Below are 22,470 nucleotides of genomic sequence, written 5' to 3'. Positions count from 1 at the left end.
AGCTTCGTTTTAGCATCAGGTAGAGCCTTGACTCCAAGTTCAGGCTACATTTACACTGTAACTGCAGTGTTGGTGGGAAGCCAAGCTGCTTTGCATTGACACCATAGCTGGGACATGAATGCACCATAATTATCTAATTATCTAATGATTGGCCTCAATTGTGAGCATGAGGAAGATGGCACAGCACAGCAATAAGTGTGTCATCTCTGCTCGCAAAAGCACACTTTTAAAGATAGTGCAAGACTAACTTTGGTCCTTCGTCCTTTATTGGATGGCACTAATTAACATTCATCCTCCCTTTGTTCATCTCTCCCAGTCTATCAGGCTTTTCTTTCCCTACCAGTTATTGATATTTACTTTTAATAAACTTGATTCAGCTGAAAGGTCGATACCCACACAGAACCAATGTCAGAATTCCAGATCTGTGCAACCATCCAATTATGCGGAAAGCATCATGAGAATTAAACAGGAACAATGGAACAGGTTTTGATTTATCAGTTTCGGTCAAATCCTTTTTGAAAATAAGTGAAACCAGTTTTGAAGCTGTAGGGCTAATAGAACATATTTATTTTAAAAGATTATTGAGCGATAAGACTGACTTTTGTATGGTCGAACCAATAAGGTACAAAAGCATTCGTGTTTGTCTTTATGTTATTGATTCTTCTGTTTTATTTCTGGCCAAATGGATTGCCATACTTTTAATCTTATTTATCTGTTGTTTTTATTGGCAGCAATACTGTACCCATAATAGAATGGTTGAGGCCTTGCTTATATCCACTGTTACTCCACTTTCAAAGCAGAAACATATTAAAAGTGAATATCTTTACACCAATCTCTTCATCCTGGAATTTCAGTGAAGGGTTGAAAAATAAGATGTTTCTCCCAGGAAAATCATTAAGCCTCTGGCTGATTTATAAGTAAATGTACACTTCACATGCTAAATATACCATCAACAGTCACATTTCTCCACATGAAATGCAAACACGTAGAGGTTATGGGCCCCAACTTGACTTTGAATAGTAGATGGTAAATCAGTAAATGGATCTCCTAATCCTCCCACACACATCATTCTTAAATATGTAAAATTGATGTGAAAATATGCTGCTATTTCTTCAGTTTTCCAATCGACTCCAGAAAGCTATTTGCATATTTCATGTTGCCGTTAGTGCCCAGATTGAGTCAGTAATATTGGACAAGTGTACGGCAAGCAGGTAGAAGGAGAGTCAATGCACCAATGTGATGTCATCAGTATGATGGAAAGTATCTCTGATGTTTGAAATTTATGGACAATCAATTAATTTTCCAATTGCAACTCAGAACATGTTCCACAGTCCCCAGCTTGTCTTGTGCTTGTATTTTATTCATCATTTGGCTCCAACTAACTTGCAATTTTCTTTGGCAAAAAGTGACTGGAATGTGAGATCTGTATGTTGTTGGCCCCAGGCTTTATTTTAATACTTTACTAATTACAGTTTTGCATACCAGCAATATATAGTTTCTGAGACTTTCCAGTCAGTCCTACCTTCCTGGTAATGGTGCCAATGAAGCATATGGGTGTGGTTGTGCTATGATGCTATGAATTTGGTGTTGACTACACACCAATAATATAGTCTAATGCCCTAACTATGAAACATAGACCCAGTCCAGTGATACCATCTTATGCTGATAGTGTAGTGCTGTGCATGGCTGTGTTAGTCTATTAAAGCTGTTGGTCCTGGCTCCCTCATTGGCCCAACAAGTGAGTAGCCAAGGCATAAAGACCAGCAAGTTCCCAGGTTCAGGTTTCAGCCTGTTCCGGGATGTTAGTTGATCCCTGTTGATAGGGGGTGCCACTTTAGTCAACACATTGTCATGGAAACAATCGTAAAGTGGTGATTGGCTTTAATGGTTAGTTATTTCATTGCAAGATGATCCATCTTGAAAGTTTGAGAGAATAAAAATACAGAAACCCTGAAACTGCCATGTCCATTTTATTGCCATTTCAATGATAAATTGAAAATGGAACCTGAGCTAAAAAATTTGGGGTTTCCAAACATGCAAAAATAATTCTTGTCACAATTACACGCAGAGCAAATTAAGGCTTTGGGTTCTTGTTGCCTCTTGTTGGAATAGAAACCGTTTCCCATGTGTACCGACCAAAGTTAGGGAGTGCTGAGGAGGGAATCTGCAGGCAAGATTCAGGGTGCATTGAAGGCTATAATGCTGGACAATTTAATATATTTTTATAACTCTAGCTTAAGTGTACCTGCCTGGTTATAGGAACATAGGAACAGGATTAGGCCATTCAGCCTCTTGTGCCTGCTCCGCCATTTGATAAGATCATGGCTGATCTGTGATCTAACTCCATATACCTGCCTTTGGCCCATATCCCTTAATAGCTTTGGTTGCCAAAAAGCTATCTATCTCAGATTTAAATTTAGCAATTGAGCTAGTATTAATTGCCGTTTGCGGAAGAGAGTTCCAAACTTCTACCACCCTTTGTGTGTAGAAATGTTTTCTAATCTCACTCCTGAAAGGTCTGGCTCTAATTTTTAGACTGTGCCCCCTACTCCTAGAATCCCCAACCAGTGGAAATAGTTTCTCTCTATCCACCCTATCTGTTCCCCTTAATATCTTATAAACTTCGATCAGATCACCCCTTAACCTTTGAAACTCCAGAGAATACAACCCCAATTTGTGTAATCTCTCCTCCTAACTTAACCCTTGAAGTCCGGGTATCATTCTAGTAAACCTACGCTGCACTCCCTCCAAGGCCAATATGTCCTTCTGAAGGTGCGGTGCCCAGAACTGCTCATAGTGCTCCAGGTGCGGTCTAACCAGGGTTTTGTATAGCTATGATTTCGTATAATGTTTAAGAATAATTTCACTAAATATGTTTTCCTTTTTTTAACATGTATTTTACACTTACTGCCATATTGAAATAGACTGGTTGTTGCCATGGTGCAATTTATAATTCCAAATTGTCATTCAAGAAGCAATTAGCATCGAGTTGGTGTGAGCACGAATTACACTTTGTCATTAAATCCTATATGGTCAATAATGTGACCCCATGCAGTGCCAGCAGAGCAGGTGTCAGCCTACAATGTCAGCCTTGGCTCAGGTGGCAGCAGTCCTGCCTTTGGGTTAGCAGGTTGTGGGATGAAGTCCCACTCCAGACACTTGAGTACAAAGTCTAGGCTAATGCTTCAGTGCAGTACGGAGGGAATTCTGCACTGTCAGTGGTGCTGGCTTTCAGATGAAATGTTAAACCGAGGCCCTATCTGCCCTCTCAGGTGGACGTGAAAGATCCCATGGCACTATTTTGAAGAAGAGCAGGGGTATTCTCTCTTGTGTCCTGGCCACATAGCCATAGGGCCTAAGTGCAAGCAACATTTTTATAGAGGACTGACAAGATCACTCCAGTATTGTAGAGGATTGATTCAGGAGTGGAGTAAGACAATCCACACTGAGTCTGGTGGACTGCGTACTGAAAAAGCAAGACCTGCCAAACAGGAGGACAATATTCCACAGCATTATAGAAGGGTTACAGCACGGAAGGAGGCCATTCGGCCCATCGGGTCCATGCCGGCTCAATGCAATAGCAGTCCAGCTAGTCCCACTCCTCTGCCCTATCCCCACATCTCTGCAAATATTTTCCTTTCAAGTACTTTTCCAGTTCCCTTTTGAAGGCCATGATTGAATCTGCCTCCACCACCCCCTCGGGCAGTGCATTCCAGATCCTAACCACTCGCTGTGTAAAAAAGTTTTTCCTCATGTCACCTTTGGTTTCTTTGCCAATCACCTTAAATCTATGTCCTCTGGTCCTTGACCCTTCTGCCAATGGGAACAGTTTCTCTCTATCTACTCTGTCTAGACCCTTCATGATTTTGAATACCTCGATCAAATCTCCTTGCAACATTCTCTGTTCCAAGGAGAACAACCCCAGCTTCTCCAGTCTATCCACGTAACTAAAGCCCCTCATTCCTGGAATCATTCTAGTAAATCTCTTCTGCACCCTCTCTAAGGCCTTCACATCTTTCCTAAAGTGCGGTGCCCAGAACTGGACACAATACTCCAGTTGTGGCCGAACCAGTGTTTTATAAAGGTTCATCATGACTTCCATACTTTTGTACTCCATGCCTCTTTATAAAACCCAGGATCCCGTAAGCTTTTTTAACCGTTTTCTCAACTTGCCCTGCCACCTTCAACGATTTGTGCACATATACCCCCAGATCTCTCTGTTCCTGTACCCCATTTAGAGTTGTGCCCTCTAGTTTATATTGCCTCTCCTCGTTCTTCCTACTGAAATGTATCACTTCGCATTTTTCTGCGTTAAATTTCATCTGCCACGTGTCCGCCCATTCCACCAGTCTATGTCCTCTTGAAGTCTATCACTATCCTCCTCACTGTTTACTACCCTTCCAAGTTTTGTGTCATCTGCATATTTTGAAATTGTGCCCTGTACACCCAAGTTCAAGTCATTAATATATATCAAGAAAAGCAGTGGTCCCAGCACTGACCCCTGGGGAACACCACTGTACACCTCCCTCCAGTCCGAAAAACAACTGTTCACCACTACTCTCTGTTTCCTGACACTTAGCCAATTCTGTATCCATGTTGCTGCTGCCCCCTTTATTCCACGGGCTTCAATCTTGATGATAAGTCTATCATGCAGCACTTTATCAAACGCCTTTTGAAAGTCCATATACACCACATCAACTGCATTGCCCTCATCGACCCTCTCTGTTACCACATCAAAAAACTCTATCAGGTTAGATAAACACGATTTGCCTTTAACAAATCCGTGCTGGCTTTCCCTAATCAATCCACACTCATCCAAGTGACTGTTAATTCTGTCCCGGATTACGGTTTCTAAAAGTTACCCCACCACTGAGGTTAAACTGACTGGCCTATAGTTGCTGGGTTTATCCTTACACCCTTTCTTGAACAAGTTAATAACATTTGCAATTCTCCAGTCCTCTGGCACCACCCCCAGACTGTGTGCAAAATTGCCGGACATGACCAGACTGGGTAGATTGCTAAAGTTACCAACTATGACAGGTAAGGCTGAGCACTCTCGAGTATTCCGACTCTTCTATCGCTCTCTTTATCATATTATCCCCAATGTGTCTTAAAGGGGATCACCAATCCAAGGAGCTGGATGTTTGTAACGGAGGGCGATTGGTACAGAGAGAAAGAAGGTAAGTGGCCAGTATCATATTCACGCTTTCTGAACAGAGTTATTGATTTGATCTTAGCAATGAAGATAAAACACCATTTGACCCCCTACTGCCCTGTTCTGACTATGGGACTGCTGTTTCTGACTATGGGAGGCTGTGCCTCCACCTCACTTGGTGGACCAGGCTGCCCGGGGGAGAAGGTGCAATTTACTTATAATCCTCCTTGGAGCCACCTGTTTCAAATGGACACTGAGTTACTGGAGCTCACTTTGAGGCACGCTACCCAATTTTGGGGCTTTACCCTAATTTGATAAATTCTGGGGTCTTAACGAGTCCTGTACGCTGACTTCATGCTCAAAGCTCTTGCAGCCCCCCATTGTTTTGTACAAGTTGGGTGGTGAGTAGCTCTGATATAATGTGCCAGGAGCCAACAGTCCCATGACCTGCCCCTTTATCTACCGGCAGAGATTTGTGTACAGATCTGGTTATCTTCCAACAATCTGCGGAACTTCTTTGAAAAACGTGGAGTATAGATGTATCCCTATGAGCTATTGCCAGGCTCTTGGTGTGAAGCTAGGCTACCTTATCCTCTTTCCCATCAACCAAAGTATGTACCTTTTTTGGCCAATTTTCTTTCAACAGTTTGCTGCTTTGATACTTTGATAATTCTCTGCAGCATTAGATGTGACCTGGCCCGTATGAGCCCAGATAAAGTCTGGTTGTTTTAACTGTTGTAGATTGGAACTTAGAATCATAGAAAGTTACGGCACAAAAGGAGGCCGTTAAACCCACCGTGTCTGTGCCGGACGAAAAAGAGCCACCCAGCCTAATCCCACTTTCCAGCACTTGGTCTGTAGCCCTGTAGGTTACGGCACTTCAAGTGCACATCCAAGTACTTTTTAAATGAGTTGAGGGTTTCTGCCTCTCCCACCCTCTCAGGCAGTGAGTTCGAGGCTCCCAGCTTCCTCTGGTGAAAAAATTTCTCCTCAGCTCCCCTCTAATCCTTCGATCAATTCCTTTAAATCTGTGCCCCCTGGTCACTGACCCCTCTGCTAAGCGAAATACGTCCTCCCTTTCCACTCTATCTAGTCCCGTCATAATTTTATACACCTCAATTAAATCTCCCCTCAGCCTCCTTTGTTCCAATGAAAACAACCCCAGCTCATCCAATCTTTTCTCATAGCTAAAATTCTCCAGTCCTGGCAACATCCTCGTAAATCTCCTCTGCACCCTCTCTAGTGCAATCACATCTTTCCTGTAATGTGGTGACCAGAATTGTACACAGCACTCAAGATGTGGCCTAACCAATGTTTTATAAAGTTCTAGTATAACCTCCCTGCTCTTATATTCTATTCCTCGGCTAATAAAGGAAAGTATCCCGTATGCCTTTTTAACCACCTTATCTACCTGTCCTGCTACCTTCAGGGATCTGTGGACATGCACTCCAAGATCCCTTTGTTCCTCTACACCTCTCAGTATCCTCCCATTTATTGTGTATTCCCTTGTCTTGTTTGCCCTCCCCAAATGCATTACCTCACACTTCCCTGGATTGAATTCCATTTGCCACTTTTCTGCCCACCTGACCAGTCCATTGATATCTTCCTGCAGTCTACAGCTTTCCTCCTCACTATCAACCACACAGCCAATTTTTGTATCATCTGCAAACTTCTTGATCAAGCCCCCCACATTAATGATTTGGACTTGAATATATATATTGGGAATGCTCTAGATTGGAAACAAGTACATTTCAAGTCTTTTGGACAGAACTATTCAATCGCAAAATCCTGATGACTTCATTTTTCCTGACATACCTTAGAAGTCCTTGAAGCACTGACTGCATCATTTTATGACTCCCATTGTTAACATGAGGATTTTCTTTTCTTAATTGAGATTTCCAGGCTCAACAATGCAGGCTGTTGTCAAAGTGAAATATAGTGGGAGACAATATGGTAAGTCTTGATTTCAAAAGCATGAGGTTGCAGGGACAGGGGAGGAGTGTACAGGGCAGATTGTTTGGAGTTTAGGAAGGACAAGAGAGGAATGTTCAGAGGAACAATGACCATAAAGATAAATTAGAGAGAAAAAGACAAAAAGGTTTGTGACAGACAGAGAAATTGGAAACTAGAGATAGAGGAAGGCTTACCTAGCACATCATAAATAGAATGTATTCTGCTCCATAACTTTACTTTTTTTGATATCAATTTTTAAATTCTCATTTAGAAGTGTGCATTACCTGAGCGTAGACCATTGAAGTTGGATCTTCTGCTTTCCATGGTTGATTCTTTAAAGAAATCAGAGTTTAAATGGTTGAAAACATGGCGTATTTCAGTGATATCTACCATATGAAGACCAGTTCAGACAATGGTTCAACATGGTGAAAACTCTAAGCAATTTCCACTTTTGATAGTCTGAGCTGGGTTTGACCATCAATGTACAAGGATTAGCTTGGGGGAAAAAATGGGAAGTGAGAAAGTTCTCCATTCTAAGTTTCATTTGAAAGTTGATCAAAAACAAACAGTAAGATAATCTATTACTCAGTAACACTGATCTGTTTCCATGTTATTTCTTAAACTGACCATACTTTATACCATAGCAAATGATTAAATATTCTCGGAGAGTTTTTCTCCCAATTACTGCCTGAAATTGGGTAGTCCAACGATTTTTATTTGAAATCTACAAGCTTTCGGAGGCTTCCTCCTTCCTCAGGTAAATGTCAGGAGCTCCTTGAAGCCTACGCATTTATACATCACAGAACAATACATGGTGTTTACAGACTGCCCCTGCAACTGCCCGTTGCCAAGGCAATCACCATGTTCAGACAGAGAGGTGTCACCTACAGAACCCCCGAATACACATTCAACAAAAAAACAAACAGGAAAAAAAAACAGAGAGAGAGAGAGGCAGAAACATCCGGAAAGCAGAGAAAGCCAGCAAATGACCCATTATATTAAAAACAGATAGCTTTTGTTCGCTGGTGGGGTAACGTGTAGCGTGACATGAACCCAAGATCCCGGTTGAAGCCGTCCTCATGGGTGTGGAACTTGGCTATCAATTTCTGCTCGACGATTTTGCATTGTCGTGTGTCTCGAAGGCCGCCTTGGAGAACGCTTACCCGAAGATCGGTGGCTGAATGTCCCTGACTGCTGAAGTGTTCCCCGACTGGGAGGGAACCCTCCTGTCTGGTGATTGTTGCGCGGTGTCCGTTCATCCGTTGTCGCAGTGTCTGCATGGTCTCGCCAATGTACCATGCTCCGGGGCATCCTTTCCTGCAACGTATGAGGTAGACAACGTTGGCCGAGTCACAGGAGTATGAACCATGCACCTGGTGGGTGGTGTCCTCTCGTGTGATGGTGGTATCTGTGTCGATGATCTGGCATGTCTTGCAGAGGTTACCGTGGCAGGGTTGTGTGGTGTCGTGGACGCTGTTCTCCTGAAAGCTGGGTAATTTGCTGCGAACGATAGTCTGTTTGAGGCTGGGTGGCTGTTTAAAGGTGAGTAGTGGAGGTGTGGGGATGGCCTTAGCGAGGTGTTCGTCGTCATCGATGACATGTTGAAGGCTGCGGAGAACATGGCGTAGTTTCTCCGCTCCGGGGAAGTACTGGACGACGAAGGGTACTCTGTTGGTTGCGTCCCATGTTAGTCTTCTGAGGAGGTCTATGCGATTTTTCGCTGTGGCCCGTCGGAACTGTCGATCGATGAGTCGAGCGTCATATCCCGTTCTTACCAGGGCGTCTTTCAGAGTCTGTAGGTGTCCATCCCGTTCCTCCTCATCTGAGCAGACCCTGTGTATTCGCAGGGCCTGTCCATAGGGGATGGCCTCTTTGACGTGGTTAGGGTGGAAGCTGGAAAAGTGGAGCATCGTGAGGTTGTCCGTGGGCTTGCGGTAGAGTGAGGTGCTGAGGTGTCCGTCTTTGATGGAGATTCGTGTGTCCAAGAAAGAAACTGATTCTGAGGAGTAGTCCATGGTGAGCTTGATGGTGGGATGGAACTTGTTGATGTTATCGTGTAGTCTCTTTAGTGATTCTTCGCCGTGGGTCCATAGAAAGAAAATGTCATCGATGTATCTGGTGTATAGCGTTGGTTGGAGGTCCTGTGCAGTGAAGAAGTCCTGCTCGAATTTGTGCATGAAAATGTTGGCGTATTGGGGTGCAAATTTGGTCCCCATGACTGTTCCGTGTGTTTGGGTAAAGAACTGGTTATTGAAGGTGAAGACATTGTGATCCAGGATGAAGCGGATGAGTTGTCGGATGGCGTTTGGAGATTGGCTGTTGTTGGTGTTGAGTATTGATGCTGTCGCAGCGATGCCGTCATCGTGGGGGATACTGGTGTAGAGTGCCGAGACGTCCATCGTGGTGAGAAGTGTTCCTGGTTCAACTGGTCCATGGGTGCTGAGTTTTTGTAGGAAGTCTGTAGTGTCGTGACAGAAGCTGGGGGTTCCCTGTACGATGGGTTTCAGGATGCCCTCGATGTATCCAGAGAGGTTCTCACACAGGGTTCCGTTGCCTGATACGATAGGACGTCCGGGTGTGTTGGCTTTGTGTATCTTTGGGAGGCAGTTGAAGTCTCCCACGCGGGGAGTACGTGGGATGAGAGTGCGTAGGATGCTTTGAAGGTCTGGATCGAAAGGTCTTGATCAGTTTGTTGAGCTGGTGGGTGTGTTCTTTGGGGGATACACCAGTATCCCCCACGATGACGGCATCGCTGCGACAGCATCAATACTCAACACCAACAACAGCCAATCTCCAAACGCCATCCTACAACTCATCCGCTTCATCCTGGATCACAATGTCTTCACCTTCGATAACCAGTTCTTTACCCAAACACACGGAACAGCCATGGGGACCAAATTTGCACCCCAATACGCCAACATTTTCATGCACAAGTTCGAGCAGGACTTCTTCACTGCACAGGACCTCCAACCAACGCTATACACCAGATACATCGACGACATTTTCTTTCTATGGACCCACGGCGAAGAATCACTAAAGAGACTACACGATAACATCAACAAGTTCCATCCCACCATCAAGCTCACCATGGACTACTCCTCAGAATCAGTTTCTTTCTTGGACACACGAATCTCCATCAAAGACGGACACCTCAGCACCTCACTCTACCGCAAGCCCACGGACAACCTCACGATGCTCCACTTTTCCAGCTTCCACCCTAACCACGTCAAAGTGGCCATCCCCTATGGACAGGCCCTGCGAATACACAGGGTCTGCTCAGACGAGGAGGAACGGGATGGACACCTACAGACTCTGAAAGACGCCCTGGTAAGAACGGGATATGACGCTCGACTCATCGATCGACAGTTCCGACGGGCCACAGCGAAAAATCGCATAGACCTCCTCAGAAGACTAACACGGGTCGTCCAGTACTTCCCCGGAGCGGAGAAACTACGCCATGTTCTCCGCAGCCTTCAACATGTCATCGATGACAACGAACACCTCGCTAAGGCCATCCCCACACCTCCACTACTCACCTTCAAACAGCCACCCAACCTCAAACAGACTATCGATCGCAGCAAATTACCCAGATTTCAGGAGAACAGCGTCCACGACACCACACAACCCTGCCACGGTAACCTCTGCAAGACATGCCAGATCATCGACACAGATACCACCATCACACGAGAGGACACCACCCACCAGGTACATGGTTCATACTCCTGTGACTCGGCCAACGTTGTCTACCTCATACGTGGCAGGAAAGGATGCCCTGGAGCATGGTACATTGGCGAGACCATGCAGACACTGCGACAACGGATGAACGGACACCGCGCAACAATCACCAGACAGGAGGGTTCCCTCCCAGTCGGGGAACACTTCAGCAGTCAGGGACATTCAGTCACCGATCTTCGGGTAAGCGTTCTGCCTTCTGGATGTTTCTGCCTCTCTCTCTCTCTCTGTTTTTTTTCCTGTTTGTTTTTTTGTTGAATGTGTATTCGGGGGTTCTGTAGGTGACACCTCTCTGTCTGAACACGGTGATTGCCTTGGCAACGGGCAGTTGCAGGGGCAGTCTGTAAACACCATGTATTGTTCTGTGATGTATAAATGCGTAGGCTTCAAGGAGCTCCTGAACATTTACCTGAGGAAGGAGGAAGCCTCCGAAAGCTTGTAGATTTCAAATAAAAATCGTTGGACTATAACTTGGTGTTGTAAAATTGTTTATAATTGTCAACCCCAGTCCATCACCGGCATCTCCACATCATGAAATTGGGTAGAGCAATGAGGAAAATGGGGCGGTTGATTTCCTGCCCCTAAGATTGGCTCTGAGTTCTTCCTTTGCCCCCCACCCAGCCCCCATTGCTACAGATGGTCATTCGCCACTCAGCTTCATGTAAATGGCAGCGACGGCGGAGAGCCTTCGAACTCCAGCCAATTATCTTCCGTCAGTGCCTCGGCACTGCCAATGAAGAGGGCGAGAGGAAGAAGGAAGCGGTATGGGGACAGTGGTAATGGAAGGCAGGAGGAAAGATTTTCCTTTCAGTTGCTGGGTAGAACAGCTGGGATATCCTCACTCTACCAGACCCACCATCTGACGATTTGCTTATGGCTGGGCTCACTTCGAATCGTGACAGTGAAGGATTTTTGTACTTTTGATACTGGTTTTAAAGAACATAAAAATAGGAGCAGGAGTCGGCCATGCGGCCCCTCGAGCCTGCTCCACCATTCAATCAGATCATGGCTGATCTTCAACCTCAATTCCATGGAACGTTCTCCCCAGACTTCCATCCTGTTTGAGGGTTTGAGAGAAATGCTGGAACTTTCTCCCCAGACATGAAATCAGTTTTCAACTCTTGATCTTGATAACACTTTCAGGGGAAAAATGTTGGGCACAAAAGAGATAATCAAACATCTTGGAGGCGGCTTTAACAATTGAGATGTGGGCGAGAATGTCACTCGATGAAGAAGGACTAAGGAAGGAGCCATCTGAGGAAAGAGAGAAGAAGAATTTTGTTATTTATAGACATGAAGAAACATTGCCTTGGAAGAATAGAAAGAAACAACATTTATGGTATGGAGATAAAGAGATAGACGAAGAATGAAAGTTTAACGTTTGGAAACTGCTGTCGGGTTGTTTGACCCTTGGTGTCGACCTACTTCTGGGCCACTGGACCCTGCTCTGCTTTACCAGTTTTTTCACACTTCCCTTTTGACTGATCTATTCCCCGTTTAGTTATTCAAACACTCTGTGAGTCACATGTGCATTTGATTTCTCTAAAAATGCTTCATTTTGTCTTACACGAATATCACATCTGCCATTTAGCCATCTCCTGTCCTTTCAGATCATATTATTTCTTTTTTTAATATGGGGGGGAACAGAGCTTCACACACATGTGTGTGTATGTGTGTGTGTATGTGTGTGTGTATGTATGTGTGTGTGTGTGTGAAGCTCTGTTCCCCCCCATACATATATATACACACACACATACACATATACAAACGGACGCATATACACACACACACACACACACACACATTTTCCAACATTACATGCAGATCTTACTGACCTCCAACTCAGATCTGTTTCTTCCAACTGGAAATGGTTGACAGGCAGTCAGTTGGTCGAAATCGAAAGCCAGCCTGCAAGACCCACAGATTTTCTTTTTAAAGTAAGTTTAAGGACAGCCCATAATGGCAGCTTCATGTTGTTCCTTTGACACAGATGTGCTGAAAATCTCAGGGACATAAAATCATTGGACAGGATGCAGAGAAGAGCAACCAAAATAATACCGAGTGTAAAGGGGATTAAGCTATGAGGAAAGATTCGGGATGTTTAAGCTGTACAGCAAGAAAGAGGTTAAAGGGCGACCTCATTGAGTATTGCCTTGTTACTCTTAGAGTGTTAAATTAGGTCCCAAGACCTGAACTGAATCCTAAGCTAAGCAGAATGAGATTGCCATCTCCAGCGAGTTCCACTCAGCTTCGTTTTAGCATCAGGTAGAGCCTTGACTCCAAGTTCAGGCTACATTTACACTGTAACTGCAGTGTTGGTGGGAAGCCAAGCTGCTTTGCATTGACACCATAGCTGGGACATGAATGCACCATAATTATCTAATGATTGGCCTCAATTGTGAGCATGAGGAAGATGGCACAGCACAGCAATAAGTGTGTCATCTCTGCTCGCAAAAGCACACTTTTAAAGATAGTGCAAGACTAACTTTGGTCCTTCGTCCTTTATTGGATGGCACTATTTAACATTCATCCTCCCTTTGTTCATCTCTCCCAGTCTATCAGGCTTTTCTTTCCCTACCAGTTATTGATATTTACTTTTAGTAAACTTGATTCAGCTGAAAGGTCGATACCCACACAGAACCAATGTCAGAATTCCAGATCTGTGCAACCATCCAATTATGCGGAAAGCATCATGAGAATTAAACAGGAACAATGGAACAGGTTTTGATTTATCAGTTTCGGTCAAATCCTTTTTGAAAATGAGTGAAACCAATTTTGAAGCTGTAGGGCTAATAGAACATATTTATTTTAAAAGATTATTGAGCGATAAGACTGACTTTTGTATGGTCGAACCAATAAGGTACAAAAGCATTCGTGTTTGTCTTTATGTTATTGATTCTTCTGTTTTATTTCTGGCCAAATGGATTGCCATACTTTTAATCTTATTTATCTGTTGTTTTTATTGGCAGCAATACTGTACCCATAATAGAATGGTTCAGGCCTTGCTTATATCCACTGTTACTCCACTTTCAAAGCAGAAACATATTAAAAGTGAATATCTTTACACCAATCTCTTCATCCTGGAATTTCAGTGAAGGGTTGAAAAATAAGATGTTTCTCCCAGGAAAATCATTAAGCCTCTGGCTGATTTATAAGTAAATGTACACTTCACATGCTAAATATACCATCAACAGTCACATTTCTCCACATGAAATGCAAACACGTAGAGGTTATGGGCCCCAACTTGACTTTGAATAGTAGATGGTAAATCAGTAAATGGATCTCCTAATCCCCCCACACACATCATTCTTAAATATGTAAAATTGATGTGAAAATATGCTGCTATTTCTTCAGTTTTCCAATCGACTCCAGAAAGCTATTTGCATATTTCATGTTGCCGTTAGTGCCCAGATTGAGTCAGTAATATTGGACAAGTGTACGGCAAGCAGGTAGAAGGAGAGTCAATGCACCAATGTGATGTCATCAGTATGATGGAAAGTATCTCTGATGTTTGAAATTTATGGACAATCAATTAATTTTCCAATTGCAACTCAGAACATGTTCCACAGTCCCCAGCTTGTCTTGTGCTTGTATTTTATTCATCATTTGGCTCCAACTAACTTGCAATTTTCTTTGGCAAAAAGTGACTGGAATGTGAGATCTGTATGTTGTTGGCCCCAGGCTTTATTTTAATACTTTACTAATTACAGTTTTGCATACCAGCAATATATAGTTTCTGAGACTTTCCAGTCAGTCCTACCTTCCTGGTAATGGTGCCAATGAAGCATATGGGTGTGGTTGTGCTATGATGCTATGAATTTGGTGTTGACTACACACCAATAATATAGTCTAATGCCCTAACTATGAAACATAGACCCAGTCCAGTGATACCATCTTATGCTGATAGTGTAGTGCTGTGCATGGCTGTGTTAGTCTATTAAAGCTGTTGGTCCTGGCTCCCTCAATGGCCCAACAAGTGAGTAGCCAAGGCATAAAGACCAGGAAGTTCCCAGGTTCAGGTTTCAGCCTGTTCCGGGATGTTAGTTGATCCCTGTTGATAGGGGGTGCCACTTTAGTCAACACATTGTCATGGCAACAATCGTAAAATGGTGATTGGCTTTAATGGTTAGTTATTTCATTGCAAGATGATCCATCTTGAAAGTTTGAGAGAATAAAAATACAGAAACCCTGAAACTGCCATGTCCATTTTATTGCCATTTCAATGATAAATTGAAAATGGAACCTGAACTAAAAAATTTGGGGTTTCCAAACATGCAAAAATAATTCTTGTCACAATTACACGCAGAGCAAATTAAGGCTTTGGGTTCTTGTTGCCTCTTGTTGGAATAGAAACCGTTTCCCATGTGTACCGACCAAAGTTAGGGAGTGCTGAGGAGGGAATCTGCAGGCAAGATTCAGGGTGCATTGAAGGCTATAATGCTGGACAATTTAATATATTTTTATTACTCTAGCTTAAGTGTACCTGCCTGGTTATGATTTCATATACTGTTTATGAATAATTTCACTAAACATGTTTTCCTTTTTTTAACATGTATTTTACACTTACTGCCATATTGAAATAGACTGGTTGTTGCCATGGTGCAATTTATAATTCCAAATTGTCATTCAAGAAGCAATTAGCATTGAGTTGGTGTGAGCACAAATTACACTTTGTCATTAAATTCTATGTGATCAATAATGTGACCCCATGCAGTGCCAGCAGAGCAGGTGTCAGCCTACAATGGAGGAGGGAGGAGGCTCTGTAAACATCCCCATCCTCAATGATGGCGGAGTCCAGCACGTGAGTGCAAAAGACAAGGCTGAAGCATTTGCAACCATTTTCAGCCAGAAGTGCCATGCAGATGATCCATCTCGGCCTCCTCCCGATATCCCCACCATCACAGAAGCCAGTCTTTAGCCAATTCGATTCACTCCACGTGATATCAAGAAACGGCTGAGTGCACTGGATACAGCAAAGGCTATGGGCCCCGACAACATCCCGGCTGCAGTGCTGAAGACTTGTGCTCCAGAACTAGCCGTGCCTCTAGCCAAACTTTTCCAGTACAGCTACAATACTGGCATCTACCCGACAATGTGGAAAATTGCCCAGGTATGTCCTTGGATTCCTTGGATTCCGTGGCCTCGCCCCTCCCTATCTCTGTAACCTCCTCCAGCCCTACAACCCTCCGAGATCTCTGCACTCCTCCAATTCTGGCCTCTTGCGCACCCCCGATTTTCATCGTTCCATCATTGGTGGCCGTGCCTTCAGCTGCCTGGGCCCTAAGCTCTGGAATTCCCTCCCTAAACCTCTCCGCCTCTCTACCTCTCTCCTCCTTTAAAATGCTCCTTAAAATCTACCTCTTTGACCAAGCTTTCGGTCACCTGTCCTAATATCTCCTTATGTGGATCGGTGTCAAATTTTGTTTGATAACATTCCTGAGAAGCGCCTTGGAACATTTTACTTCTTTATATAAATGTGAGTTGTTGTTGTTGTAGTATTAGTAGTAGTAGTAGTGGTAGTAGTAGTAGTAGTGGTAGTAGTGGTAGTATAATTGCTTTCACCCATCCTCCACGAAGAAAATATCAAGATACAATTTCACTGCTACCTCCGTTCACCCACTTTCTCGTTCAGGGATGACAAAAGTTTATATCTGAATCACCAGCTTGATCTGCACAGTAACAGAAATATTGACTGCATACCAAGAGTATGGGGGTGATTTTAAAACAGAACCGGAAAGGGAGCGGGGGGTCAAATTGAGGTCGGGAAACCCATTAGTGTGAGTTTCCTGGACGTCCTTTACGATTTTGACGTAAGGACGTCTTTTATTTTTAGTTGTCGGTTTCCCATCCAACTGACCGGCTGATTGACAGGCTGGTCTCAGTCAGACGGGAGACCGGCCAGGGAGAGGATGTCTTCAGGTAAGTCTTTGTTTGTATGGATGGGGGGGGGCACGGGGGGCATCGGTGGGCATAGGTTGGCACGGGGGTCACGAGTCATGGGGGATGGGATCAGGGGTCAGTCACGAGGGGGTGTTGGGATGGAGGTCATCGCGGGGATCCGCGATCGTTGAGGGGGAGAGTCAGGGGTCGGGGAATCGGGGGTTGGGGGGAGGATCGGGGTCGGGGTTCGGGGGTCGGGGGTCGGATCGGGGTCGGGGTTCGGGGGAATCGAGGTCGGGGGATCGGGATTGGGGGGGTTCGCGATCAGGGGTTGGGGGTCCACGACTGTTGGAGGGTCAGTGCAGGTAGGCTTGTTGGGCCTGGGTGAAGCACTCCTGCTCCTCATGGCCCACAAGCTGTGCCTTTTCTGGGCACCAACTGTTAGTGTTGAGCCTCCTCGCCTCCTTTTACGAGGCATAAAATAGAAGGCCCAGGAATCCCGTCCCCCAGGAGTTGAAATTGGGAATTGATGAAAAATGGAGGCCTGAAGCCTCCTTGAAAGGTTTTAAGGTCCGACCCACCTCCTGGGAGCGGGTTAGTCACGCGCCCCTCATCCCAGTGAAAACCGGAAATGGGCCAATTGGAGGTGGGTCTGAAATGGAGGCAATTTTCAATGCCCCCAACCCACCCGTTTTTTAATTTGAAAATTGAGCCCCATGTCTCAGTTTCACACAGCCTGCAGAAGACTAACATGACTTGATCTCTGCACAGTACAACAGCAGCAACAAACAATTTTATAATTTTCCGATAGGTTAGTTTCCCAATAGGGAATGCTATTGGATGAGAGGGGATCACACTTGGTGACTCTTTGCCCATATTAGGCAGCCCAACAATCTTTGGGCAGGCAGCTCCTGAGGGCAGTACGAGCTGCAGTTTTATTTATAATGGAATTTAAAACTATGGAAATGAATGCAAGGATAACAATTTTCCATGATTCACACTGAGAATGCAACATCTTCATCCTGCTCATACAAAATGGATGACCAAAATGCTAGGTTGTGTACTGGCAGGAAGGAAGCATTTAAGGGGGACATGACGATCTTTCAGTTCACGTTTTGGAGCCTGCAAGAGAATATTGTAAGCATTCTTTTTGTTTGGATATTTATATTAGCCCCAATTTAATTTCATACTGTTAGTACCTAAGAGCTCACAAGTTAATCAGAAGCCAGGACAGCTATGGGCTATTTTCAACACTCTGCAGTGAGGGATGCCCACTTAAGACATAAAGCACATGTGTTTCATGGGCTAATTTTTAGTTGAGAGTTAGCATTAGGCAAGCATTTTAGTTTTGATTTTGAACAGAATAGTAAAATTTATAATTACTGTAATTACTGTTTGTTCTGAGTACTGTTAATTTGCCTGTTTAATGCTCAATAAATTTGTGTGTTGGTTTACAGCCTTGGCCTGATACAATGTATATTTATCTGTCTTCTCAAGTCAAGATCACATTGCAGCACACAGTATAGTCCAGCTCATAGAGTCATACAGCACACAGTATAGTCCAGCTCATAGAGTCATACAGCACACAGTATAGTCCAGCTCATAGAGTCATACAGCACACAGTATAGTCCAGCTCATAGAGTCATACAGCACACAGTATAGTCCAGCTCATAGAGTCATACAGCACACAGTATAGTCCAGCTCATAGAGTCATACAGCACGGATAGAGGCCCTTCGGCCCATCGTGAAGTGCATTGACAAGAGTTCTCTGTTTGACCTCTGGGTCTCGCTACATTTAGCTAAATATTGGGCAGGAAAAGACATACTCTGGTTTGTAAGGGACATGAGATCCACCTACGGGAGTGGTGAGTGACTTTGAACCCAAGGATAATACCTATGAAAAAGCCACAAAACACAAGTTGAAATGAAATATCTTTGAAATGTTACCACTGAAATCATGCTTCCCTTTACACTGCTATTTTAACTCTTACAGTAGCGCTGAATTTCCCACCCCTCAAACAATGACTATCCAATGGCAGACAGACTCATGGCAGGAGCCCACTGTCATTATGACAGTGAGTTGACCCTAAATGTTCTCGGTGGGAATAGCCCTTTTCCAATCCACTGGGTACAAAACCTTCCACCTGAAAATGAACATTTTGATCTTTAAAACTTTTAAAGTCCAAATTTGACTCATGTCCATCCAACTTGGGGTAGAATGACTACTTGCTCAACACATTGGAACCCTTAGTGAAATGTATTTATAATTTTATTCAACTTTGCAGACATCAAGCTGAGGGATGATAGCATTTAGAAATGAAGTATTTACTTTCCCAGTGACAGCATGAAATACTTTCAGGTCAGGTGGTTCACACAGGTCAGACTACATGTACAAGGACACTTCAAACTGAGCTTGTTGTCAGGCTGTTCTTAGATTGAGCTCAGAATTAATTCTAGATAGGAGAGTCCAGCAAAAAATGTCATCACAATCTATAGTATCTTATGATTTATGAGAATGCCATATTAATTATCTATTTCACTGGTGAATGGCTGGTGCATTATTCTCAAGAATTAACAAATAGTTGCTATTCTATTCAATTTGCTTACATTGAGGGGTTATGTATTAATAATCCATTAATATTGTTAAGTAATTTCAGTCTATTCACCCCTGTGCTCATCGACCTACATTGGCTCTGGGCCTGGCCACGCCTCGATTTAATAATCCTCATCCCTGTTCTCCAGTCCTTCCATGGCCTCACCACTCCTTTTCTCTGTAACCTCCTCCAGCCCTACAACCTTCCGCGATCTCTGTGCTCCTTCAATTCTGGCCTCTTGCGCATCCCTGATTTTCACCGCTCCACCATTGGCGGCCATGCCTTCAGCTGCCTGGGCCCTAAGCTCTGGAATTCCCTCACATAACCTCTTCGTCTCTCTACCTCTCTCTCTTCCATTAAGATGCTTCTTAAAACCTACCCCTTTGACCGAGCTTTTGGTCACCTGTCCTAATATCTCCTTATGTGGCACGGTATCAAATTTTGCTTGAAAATCACTCTTGTGAAGCGCCTTGGGACGTTTTACTACATTAAAGGCACTATATAAATGAAAGGTGTTGTTATTATTGCAAGATATTATAACATAAGTCCAGAAAATAAGCAAACCACTCAAGTCAATCAAAATGAAAATGCCTGTCTAAATACTGACCATTCAATTGGATGTCAAACTTTACATGTTGTCAAAAGTTGAACGAGCTGGCAGAAGTCACTGTGGGAAAATCATTTGGGCATTGATTCTTTCCCACGTTTATACTCTGTAATAGCATTATGTGGTAAAAGGAGCTACAATCTGCCTAAACACTGCCCACTGCTCACTGCTAATTGATATAAACATTGACGTATTTGACAGTTCAATGTTTTAGGTACTTTGTTTTCTTTTATTTGCACATCAAAGTTTTTAAGCAAAATATAAATGTTGAGACATGTTGACTTTTTAAGATTCACTCAAGGATAACAAGATGTAATTAAAAGCTATTTCCCTTTTAACTCCACAATTTGTTAGTGAGTTATGCACTTAACCAGAGAAACTATACATCATTGTTTATCCAAAACATTTCACGACTGTAATGTATAATTAACAGAGGAAACATGCAGGGACAATTCAGCAATCTAGTTAAATAGAATGCAGCACTGACAATATTGAACTCCCGAAGCATAATTGTGTACATGGACACAAGATTTTCAACTCTATTTGGAAGACCATATCCTCAAGTTTCTCTCTTTCTCTCCTAAAAGCATTGACTTCTTCTGGAGATAGTTCCACTGAAATTCTCAACTCCCTGGTAGTTCAGCCAAGTGTACTGACTGGGTGTGAGCCTCCGCAGCCAATTCAGTTATTGGGGTCATTACAATCGAGCCTAATTTTATCCTCATCTAGGAGACAAAACTTCTTTGTCTCAGCCGTGGCTCAGTGGATCGCACTCTCATCTCCAAGTCAGAAAGTTGTGGGTTCAAGTCCCACGCCAGAGATGAGCATAAAATCTAGGCTGACACTCCTAGTGCAGTACCGAGTGAGTGCTGCTCTGTCGGAGATGCCATCTTTAAGGTGAGACATTAAACTGAGGCCCTGTCTGCCCTCTCAGATGGATGTAAAAGATCCTGTTGGCATTATTTCAAAGTAGAGCAGGGAGTTCTCCACAGTGTCCTGGCCAATATTTATCCCTTAACCAACATCACTAAAACAGATGATCTGGTCATCATCACTTTGCTGTTTGTGGGACCTTGCTTTGTGCAAATTGACTGCCGTGTGTCCCTAAAGCACTTTGGGACGTCCTGAGGTCATGAAAGGCACTGTATAGATGCAAGTTGTTTCTTTTGTTTTTTGTTCTATACCTAAGGCATTGTAAAGTTACAAACTTGTTCTTTATAAATGGGTTTAAGATTTCACTGGAGCTATTGCAAAAGAAACCTTTTCCCCCACCAATGCCTACTCGTGAAGTCTCCAGAGAGGACACTGGGCAACAATTAGGAGAGGAATCCTGGCTGAATTTACCCCCCCTCCCTTACCCATCCCAGGGGGACTCAGGCTAATAGCAGCTAACTCAGCAATCAAACCTAAGACCTTCTGGTAGGTATAACTTAGCACCACACCACCTCTAAGCAATAAGGAGTGGTTCATTTTAACAACAAGTTAACTTACAATAGTTTTATAAAATTAACATTTATACAAATAAGTGGTGATTTAATCAGCATTCTAAAAAAAAGTCATGTGTCTCTGCTCATCATAAACCGTTTCCCAAGACCACAAGATATTTTTGGGTGAAGAAGGCCCTTCAACTTTTTTGATCTCATCCTTCCAGAATTCCAACCACCTTCCCATTCCACCCATTTGCGCCAGACAAGTGCCAGGCAACGACCATCTCCAACAAGAGAGAGTCTAACCACCTCCCTTGACATTCAACGGTATTACCATCGCCGAATCCCCCACCATCAACATCCTGGGGGTCACCATTGACCAGAAACTTAACTGGACCAGCCACATAAATACTGTGGCTACAAGAGCAGGTCAGAGGCTGGGTATTCTGTGGCGAGTGACTCACCTCCTGACTCCCCAAAGCCTTTCCACCATCTACAAGGCACAAGTCAGGAGCGTGATGGAATACTCTCCACTTGCCTGGATGAGTGCAGCTCCAACAACACTCAAGAAGCTCGACACCATCCAGGACAAAGCAGCCCGCTTGATTGGTACCCCATCCACCACCCTAAACATTCACTCCCTTCACCACCGGCGCACCGTGGCTGCAGTGTGTACCATCCACAGGATGCACTGCAGCAACTCGCCAAGGCTTCTTTGACAGCACCTCCCAAACCCATGACCTCTATCACCTAAAAGGACAAGAGCAGCAGGCACATGGGAACAACACCACCTGCACGTTTCCCTTCAAGTCACACACCATCCTAACTTGGAAATATATCGCCGTTCCTTCATCGTCACTGGGTCAAAATCCTGGAACTCCCGTCCTAACAGCACTGTGGGAGAACCTTCACCACACGGACTGCAGTGGTTCAAGAAGGCGGCTCACCACCACCTTCTCAAGGGCAATAAGGGATGGGCAATAAATGCCGGCCTTGCCAGCGACACCCACATCCCATGAACAAATAAAGAAAATCCAGCGGACCACGGGGACTGATCAGACGGACTGCAGTGTACATTCCTATCTTCCTATCTAACATGTAGAGAACGAGGCTCCAAATCTC

Source organism: Heptranchias perlo, chromosome 38, assembly GCF_035084215.1.
Source record: "Heptranchias perlo isolate sHepPer1 chromosome 38, sHepPer1.hap1, whole genome shotgun sequence".
NCBI lineage: Eukaryota > Metazoa > Chordata > Chondrichthyes > Hexanchiformes > Hexanchidae > Heptranchias > Heptranchias perlo.
This window is presented reverse-complemented; position numbering follows the sequence as displayed.